Source organism: Leptonychotes weddellii, chromosome 16 (genome assembly GCF_054177405.1).
Source record: "Leptonychotes weddellii isolate Sample4059 chromosome 16, ASM5417740v2, whole genome shotgun sequence".
NCBI classification, from domain to species: Eukaryota; Metazoa; Chordata; class Mammalia; order Carnivora; family Phocidae; genus Leptonychotes; species Leptonychotes weddellii.
In genome coordinates, this window is record NC_138384.1 from 50,457,829 (window position 1) to 50,466,822 (window position 8,994).

The following is an 8,994-nucleotide window of genomic DNA, read 5'->3' on the forward strand; positions in this document are numbered from 1 at the left end:
CATGATACATTTTGTCCATTCATCTGCTCATGGACTCTTGGGTTGCTTCTACCTTTTTAGTAATGAGCAATGAACACTGGCATACAAATATCTGTTTTGAGTCCCTGTTTTCAAATCTTTGGGTATGTATCTAGGAGTGAAACTGCTGGGTGATATGGTAATTCTATCTTTAACTTTTTGAGAAGCTGCCAAACTATTTTCCATAATGGCTGCACCATTTTACATTCCATCCAGCAGCATATGAGGTTCCCATTTTTCCACATTCTAACCATTCTTTTTCTTTTTCTTTTTTCATGATAGCAATCCTAGTAGGTTTGAAATGGTATCTCATGTTTTGATTTGCATTCCTCTAATGACTAATGAGTCGAGCATCTTTTCATGTGCTTATTGGCCATATGAGTATCTTGTTTAGAGAAATGTCTGTTCAAGTTCTTTGTCCATTTTTTAATTGGGTTGTTTATCTTTTTGTTATTAAGTTCTTTATGTATTCTGGATAGTAAGCCTTATCAGATATATGATTTGCCAGTATATTCTCCTATTCTATTGGTTGGTTTTTCAGTGTGTTTGTAATGAATACCCTTTGATGTACAAACATTTTAAATTTTGATGAAGTCCAATTTATCTTTTTTAAAATTTATTTTAGAGAGGGAGGGGGAGGGACAGAGGGAGAGGGAGAGAGAGAATCTTAAGCAGTCTCTCCGCCCAGTGTAGAGCCTGACACGGGGCTCGATCTCACAACTCTGAGATCATGACCTACTCCAAAATCAAGAGTCAGACACTTAACCAACTAAGCCACCCAGGTGCCCCCAGTGTATCTATTCTTTAAAATTTTGTTACTTACCTTTTGGTGTCACAAATCCAAGGTCGTATCAAAGGTCACTGAGATTTATCCTTATGTTTTCTTCTAAGAATTTTATGGTTTTAGCTCTTATATTTATGTTGTTGATTCATTTTGAGTTAATTTTTTGTTTTTAAAACTTTTTTTAATGATTTTATTTATTGGAGAGGGAGTGTGAGAGAGAGCATGAGCAGGGGGGAGAGGAAGAAGCAGGCTCCCTGCTAAGCAGGGAGCCCAACGCGGGGCTCAATCCCAGGACCCCAGGATCATGACCCGAGCCAAAGGCAGATGCTTAACTGACTGAGCCACCCAGGCGCCCCTAGTTAATTTTTTGTATATGGTGTGAGTTAGGGGTACAACTTCATTATTTTGCATGAGGATATCCAGTTGTCTCAGCACCATCTTTTGAAGATTCAATACCAATTGGATGGCATTGACACCCTTGTAAAAAATCAATTAGCTATAGTTGTATAGGTTTTGTATAGGTTTATTTCTGGATTTTCAAGTCTATTCCATTGGTGTATATGTCTATCTGTATGCCACTATCACACTGTTTTGATTACTACAGCTTTGTGGTAAGTTTTGAAATCAGAAAGTGTGAGTGCTCCAACTTTCTTTTTCTTTTTTTTTTTTTTTAAGATTTTATTTATTTGACAGAGAGAGACACAGCGAGAGACAGAACACAAGCAGGGGGAGAGGGAGAAGCAGGCTTCCCGCGGAGCAGGGAGCCCGACGTGGGGCTCCATCCCCCAGGACCCTGGGATCATGACCCGAGCCGAAGGCAGACGCCCAGCGACTGAGCCACCCAGGTGCCCCGCTCCAACTTTGTTCTTTTTCAGGTTTGTTTTGGCTGTTTGGGTCCCTTTGCAGTTTCATATGAATTTGAGGATCAGCTTTTTTCATTTCTGCAAAAGAAGGCTGTTGGAATTTTGATGAGGATTGCATTGAATCTGTAGTTTTGGGTAGCATTGACATTTTTTTTTTTTAAAGATTTTATTTATTTATTTGAGAGAGAGAGAATGAGAGAGAGCAAGCACATGAGAGGGGGGAGGGTCAGAGGGAGAAGCAGACTCCCCGCCGAGCAGGGAGCCTGATGCGGGACTCGATCCAGGGACTCCAGGATCATGACCTGAGCCGAAGGCAGTCGCTTAACCAACTGAGCCACCCAGGCGCCCTAGCGTTGACATTTTAACAACATTAAGTCTACCTATCCATTAACATGGGATGACTTTCCACTTATTTATTTTTTTTTAATTTTATTTATTTATTTTATTTTATTTTTAGTTTCTCTCAGTAATGTTTTCTAGTTTTCAGTGTACACGTATTTCATCTCTTTGCTTCAATGTATTTTTTTTTTTTTAAAGATTTTATTTATTTATTTGAGAGAGAGAATGAGATAGAGGGAGCATGAGAGGGGGGAGGGGCAGAGGGAGAAGCAGACTCCCCGCTGAGCAGGGAGCCCGATGCGGGACTCAATCCCAGGACTCCGGGATCATGACCTGAGCCGAAGGCAGTCGCTTAACCAACTGAGCCACCCAGGCGCCCGCTTCAATGTATTCTTATAGCTATTTTATTCTTTTAGATGTTATTGTAAATATAGCTTTCTTAATTTCCTTTTCAGATTGTACATTGCTGGTATATAGGAGAACACACAGATTTTTATGTGTTGATCCTGTACCCTACAACTTTGCTAAATTTGTTTATTAGCTCCAGTAGCTTTCTTATGGATTCTTTGGGATTTTCACATCATTTGTGTATAGAGATAGTTTTACTTCCTCCTTTCCAATCAGGATGCCGTTTATTTCTGTTTCTTACCTGATTTCTCTGGCAAGAACTTCCAGTACAACATCAAATAGCAGTGATGAAAGTGAGCATCCTTGCCTCATTCCTTATCTTAGTGGGTAAGCTTTCTGTCTTTCACAATTAAGTATAATGTTAGCTACAGATTTTTCACAGATGCCCTTTATCATGTTGAAGAAATTTCCTTATATTGCTAGTTCTCTGAGAGTTTTTGTCATGAAAAGGTGTTGGATTTCCTTTGACCTTCTTGCTTCTCTCTTATAAGAATGCTTGTGATTCCATTTAGGGCCCACCTGAATAGTCCACAATAATATCCCCATTCTCAGATCCTTAATCTAATCACATCTGTAACATCTTCTTTTGTGTGTGTGACATCTCTCTTGCCAAATAAAGTAACATACTCACAGATTCAGGGATTCAGTTGTGAGCATCTTGAAAAGGCGGGAGGGGGTGGGGGGAAGGCTTGATTATGCTGACCAGGAAGGAGAAGCTGAATTGAAGGACCTGAAAGCAACAGTGGGAAAGTAGAATGGGTCAGATGTGGAGGCTCGGCTCGAGGAGGGTGGGAGACAGCTAATGCTCAGGAGTCAAATGAGAGGCAGTTTGGGTCTAGAAGATGGTAGGAATGAGACACAGCTTTGGCCTTAGAGGCACTGGTCAAGCACCAGCCTAACCCAGACCCGAAGTCATTCCCATACCTAGCTCACACTCTGTATGCCTGCAGGAACCTGCCATGGTGGAGTCATATCAACCCAGGTGAGCAGCTAGGGCTCCTTGCAATGTTCCAGCTGGATGACCACACAGGAGTCCAGTACCCCTACTGGAGTTCCACAACAGGTCACAGGGCAAGCATGACAGATGTGACTGGAAATAAAATGGAACCTCACAAGATAAAACATCCAAGAAAAGTTTTGCAAAAATAACATTATACATTAAACAATGACCATAAAAGTGTGGAGTGCTTGGCAAGGAACAGTCTCTGGAACCTCCTACTGGAGTCAGGGGAGTAAAACCCAGATGCAGAAGGGCCTTGGTCCCAATGGGCTCAAGAGGCAGACCCACTGGACAGAGTTGGAAAGACATTTACCAACAAGATCATGGTCAGCAAGCGAAGCCTGGTGCCCAGCCCCAAGTCCAAAAACACCCCCACAGGGAACCCAAGAATGTCCTTAGAGTCACATCATGGACCAGGCCCCTCTGGCCCCTCAAGGGCCCCTACTCCTCCTGAGAGAAGCCACAGCAATGTCATCAAAGGTCACCAAACCCTGCAACAACGGCATGTGGGCAGTTGACTATGGTGTAAGTTCTGGGTGTGTGATCCAGGCCTCTAGTTCTTGTCTTAACAGCCACCTCCCTGATACTCCCCCTGGAATCTCTCCCCAGTACACTCAATGATTTCCCCCAGGACTCCACATCTGAGACACACTAGGGCTTGATTCCATGCTGGGCCTCCTATGCTGGCCCTAATAGGTTTTGGACAGTCTTTCTATCAAATCCTGGGGCCCTGCCTCATCTGTTCCAATGTTTTTTTTTTTTTTCCCCAGGCTTCTTAGAGATCCCTCTGCACATAGCAGCCACAGGGATTGTAGGCAAAAGGCAATTGGTATCCGCAAATCTATGTGAAGCCAAGCCTCCTTCCAACTGCATCTGTGATCATTACCCTTAATCTCCATTCTGGGCCCAACTTCACTTAGCTTTCCAGTCCTAACCTCACTGTCCCTTCCCTCCATCCAGTGGTCATCTGTAACCAAGGCCCTTAGATCCTACTTCCTAAATCTGGTCCCCAGGCCTTACCCTGGCCCAAGCCCTCAGCCCATCACTCCTTGGACACTTCCAGCCAGACCTTTCTCAAGAACACCAGATCCGGGGCACCTGGGTGGCTCAGTTGTTAAGCGTCTGCCTTTGGCTCAGGTCATGATCCCAGGGTCCTGGGATCGAGCCCCGCGTCAAGGTCCCTGCTCCGCGGGAAGCCTGCTTCTCCCTCTCCCACTCCCCCGCTTGTGTTCCTGCTCTCGCTGTGTCTCTCTCTGTCAAATAAATGAATGAAATCTTAAAAAAAAAAAAAAAAGAACGCCAGATCTCTGAGTCTTGCCCACATCACCTTTCCACTCAGATGTCTCCAGGCAACTCAGACACAATCCCAACTCCTGCTTTTCCTTTGGGACCTGCTCCTCTTTCCCCTTTCCCATTTCTCTGGAAGGCAGTTCCATTCTTTCAACTGCTCAGGCTAAAAACCTGGAGTCCTTCTGGACCTCTCATCTCTTTCTCACCCCTCTTTGATCCATCAGCAAATCCTGATGGCTCTGCCTGCAGAAGAGATCCAGAATCTGACTACTTCTCCTACATCTTTTGCCACCACCACCCTAGTCCATGCTGCCACCATCGCTTGCCTCCATAATTGCAAGTGCCTCCTTCCTCTGTCCTCACCCACCTCCACCTTCATCTGGTCCCCCATCACTTCTGCACATGGAAACTAAAGGTATACTGCTCAAATTAGATCAGGTCCCTCCTCTGTTCACAGATCTTCTCAGCTTCTGGGGCCCTCAGAATAAAGGCCTAGCATGAAACCTCCCCTGGAGCTTTCTGGTCCCACCAGAAGTAATGGACTTCAAGTTTCCCTAATGCCTTCCTGTCTGGATGGCCTCCAAGGCTTTGCACATGCAGGTCCCTCTGCCTGGAACAACTTCCATGCTTCATTCCAAGACCGCTAAAAATGGGGTGCGCACACCCACTGTCCCAGCCTGGAGGGAAAAAGATGACCCCAGGCAGGACGCCCTCAGTTTCGCTTTTAGGACACTGGAGCTTGGAATCCCGTTAGGCGGAGCTTGGGAGACCTTCCCTTACCCATGCCAAGTCCACCAGCGCTGTCTCGGACGGGGACCCGGCGCAGTGGGCCCAGTCTGGCCTAGGGCCTGGTCCTTTCTGACAATGCCTCTGGCGAGCCTCAGACGTGCCTTAGGTCAACCTACCCGCCGGACCTCAATTCCCGACATCCCTCGCGGTGCCGCTTGGTCTTTGTCATGGTGACACGGAACCTCGGTCCCCGCGGAAATAGGATTTACGGTGTGAACCACACTACCCAGAAGACGCTGCGCTGCGCGGGGCATATCCGTGCGCACCGCGCCGGGCAAGGGCGGAACTTCCGGCGTCGCCCTGAGGTTTTTCTCTTGACTTGCAGTGCGCCGGTTCGAAGGCCCTGAAACCTGGGTTGGGGATGCGTTCTGGAAACTACAGGGCGTCAGCCTCCAGGGCTCGAGGTGCTCGAAGTGTGGAAGGTGGGGACGGCTCTTTTCTGGGCCTCTGCGCCTGCGGGCGGGGCCTACGAGCTACCATCCCCAACTCCTCGAGCCTCGTTTTCTCGGAAATAGAACGGACCGCCGTCGGGGATGTCCGCCGGGACTTCCGCTAGAGCCCGTCCAAGCCGGTGACCTGACCAGGAGAGGCGCCTTGGGCGTGCTTCCACCCTACTGAGCGGGAGACCGAGGCTCGGAGGGCTGGCTGGCTGCCCGCAGCGGTCCATTCCTAACGGGCGCGCCGCGGCTTCTCCTCGGACCCTAGCGGGTTACCATGGGAACAGCGGCGCTACCGGAAGTCTTTGGAGAGTGAAGGGTCCTGCTTACAGAAGCCGGGCAGTACCCCTAACCCCAAGCTCCTGGAGCCCCGACGTTAGTGAATGAGTGAGTGTGCCGTGGGATTCCTGCCGTTTCCATTTCTTTGTCTGGGATGATGGGAGTCACTCTCATTTTGTGCCTTTGTGTCCCACATTACTGGTCAGTGTGCTGCCAAAAAAAGGGGGAGGGGCTTGAAAGGGTTTTTCATGCTTGGAGACCGAGACTTGCAGAGGCTTGTTTGTGAGCTTGAACTGGGAGCCATCAGGGACCCCCAATCCTTCTTACATCTTGTGAGGAAAGAGAACCTGATAGGAGAATTCAGGCTGCAGCTTAGGCTTTCTTTAAGGAGACTAAACGCTGGCCCTTTATTCTTACTCTGCTGTTAACTGGTTTCTTTGGCTGGTGTGTGAACAGACTGAGGGGCCAGGGCGAAAGCAGGGCGGCCAGAGAGGAGGCTTCAGCAATAGTCCAGGCATGTAATGAGCCCTAGACCAGGGAGGTAGCTCTGGGTCAGACTTGGAAGATGGTGGACCCAGGGAGGACAGATTGTGAGAGCATGTGACAGGGAAGGGTCCAGGGAGGTTCTGCACACTCCTGAGGCTCCACAGTGGGACTGCAGGCCTTGTAGGCATGCTGCTATAGAATGATGGTTCAATCTACTGCAAGTGCAGGGGTTAGGATGCGTTATCCACAGTGATAGTGGAGCTAGTGGGGCCTGAAGGAACATCCTGTGGTGGAACAGGTAGGACACACCTCGTAAGGGGTTAAGACAAGCAAAGGCAGAGCTGTAAGAGAGCCACGGGTATTTGGGAATCCAGGTGTTTGTAGCTGAGAGGTGGAGCAGAGGACAGTGACAGGTGGGGAAGGCCTTGAACAAAGGGCCAGGGGCAGCCCCTAGCCCCGAGTGCCATTGGAGGTTCCCCTCCTACTTTATGATGCAGCAGCTGCAATGCAGTGGCCAGTGGGTCTTGGGAGAAGGAGAAGGCCCTGATGTTGGTAGACTAGCGTTCCTTCTGAGGAGTTAGGAGTTATGTCTGAGAGGTGTTATAGGGGAGAGGGTTGCCAGGGGAGAGAGCAAGGAGCCTGGGGCTCGAAGATATCCACTCATGTGCCCTGCAGGATCAGCTGTCTCCCTCACTGCAAGGCCTGGTGACCCAAGGATGTGGCCATGTACCTCTCAGGAGGAGTGGAGACTCTTCACTGGCCCAGAGGATCCTGTACCAGGATGTGATGTTGGATGACTTCACGTTCACAGCCTTACTGAGTGAATCTCCTGCCTCTCTTTACGTGTTCTTTTTCAGAGTTGTGGGCACTCACTTGTGCTCTCCCTGAGCCACTGCACCTTTGCTGCCCCAGGTTTGTGATGGCTTGGAAAGAAAGGTCAAGGTTCTCTCCATCTTTCCAACAAGCCATTGGGTTTGGCTCCATAACAGAGTCTCTCTGTGCCATGGATTCTGCTTTCTTTCTCCAGCAGATACTTCCTTAGAATTGCCACTGCCAGTCTCTGGGGGTCCTGTTGTCATTGCTTGCAAGGGATAGATCGAACAAAGGGCCAGGGGCAGCCCCTGGCTATTCCTGAAAAACCCCTCTCAAAGTTTCATTTTGTGACATCCTTCCTGCTTCCTCCTCACTAATGATAAAGATGAAGCCAGCTTCTTGACTTCCGCAGAAAGGTCAACAGTCAGGGCAGGCCCCTTTACCTGCCCTGTCCTCCACAGGACTCGTGGCCACTCCATCCCACAACGTCATTTTGCCAGAGCATGACATGGAGTCCTGGATATCTAGCTGGGAAGATGCAATTCTAGCCATTACAACAGAGTCCCAGAACAGGTGGGCCTTGCTGAGTGAAATTCAGGTATGGGCTGAGGCCTGGTCTAGGTTGAATTGTGGCTGGCCGTGGTCCTGTACCACATCACTGTCCTGTTGCCAAAGTCATTGTCCCAACCTCAGTCCAACTTCTTACACCTTTTGGAACATTCCGTCCTCTTGCCTTCTCTTCCTGATGTCTAGTTCCTACCTCTCCTTCCTCAAGTTTCATTTTGTAACTACTGTCCCTATGCTGGGTCCTCCAGTGTTAGCTTCTATTTAGCTGTTAGGATATGTTCATGTATTGGTAAATAATCCTTGGAAGCCTAATCCTAAGAAGTGACTGGATGTTACATCCGTGTCTGGGCTCTTTCTGTGCAGCATTTGCCTGTCCCAGCATCCCTGCTGCATTGTGTTTGCAGAGGGTGAGCAGCAGATCCTGCCAGCCGCATTGAATCTTTGACCCTGTTGAGATATTTTGCACTGGTCTGGCCAGAGCCTGTACCAACAGGACTTGCTCTTTTCCCCCTGATCCTGGCCCCCACTTAATGATGGATCCATCCTCACCCACGTACCATGACCTACAGAAAGGGCATTTCCCTATTTTCAGGTAATTCATGTGGAAGGGAAGATAAGGAGGCACTGTTGGAATAAGATATTTCTAGAAAAATCGTATCACAGGTCTGGACTCCCAGTGCTGGTCCTTCTAGCCAGAAGGTCCACCACCCCTATAACCCAGGTGGTTAAGTCTTCAGAGACTTTGTCCCTGGAGAAGCATGGAAACAGACCTGGGCAGAAACTGCACACGTGTGGGGCATGCAGGAGAGAATTCTGGTTCCACTTAAACCTTCAACTGAAACAGTTGACTTCAGTATGCAGTCAAATGCTCTACCCCTGAGCTATACCCCCCAGTTGACTTCAGTATGGAGAGAAACCTCC

At 48.5% G+C, this 8,994-nt stretch overlaps 2 long non-coding RNA genes across 3 annotated transcripts in view; one reads left to right on the forward strand and one right to left on the reverse strand.

Moving 5' to 3' along the window:
* LOC145717701 (uncharacterized) overlaps positions 1 to 2,818 on the forward strand; it is a 25,511-nt gene extending 22,693 nt beyond the window's left edge. Inside the window, exon 2 of the long non-coding RNA XR_014141106.1 lies at positions 1,478 to 2,818. This is a non-coding gene — a long non-coding RNA (uncharacterized LOC145717701). The remainder of the gene's footprint in view (positions 1 to 1,477) is intronic.
* LOC102737332 (uncharacterized) lies at positions 1,630 to 6,204 on the reverse strand. 2 transcript variants are annotated; one of them, XR_014141105.1, is made up of 4 exons: positions 5,608 to 6,204; positions 3,337 to 3,502; positions 3,044 to 3,142; positions 1,630 to 1,756 (listed from the first exon to the last, which is right to left on the reverse strand). It is a non-coding gene; the product is annotated as an uncharacterized LOC102737332 (long non-coding RNA). The 2 variants fall into 2 exon arrangements; XR_434828.3 differs by having other exon boundaries at positions 5,483 to 6,204.
* Positions 6,205 to 8,994: the final 2,790 nt, after the last annotated feature.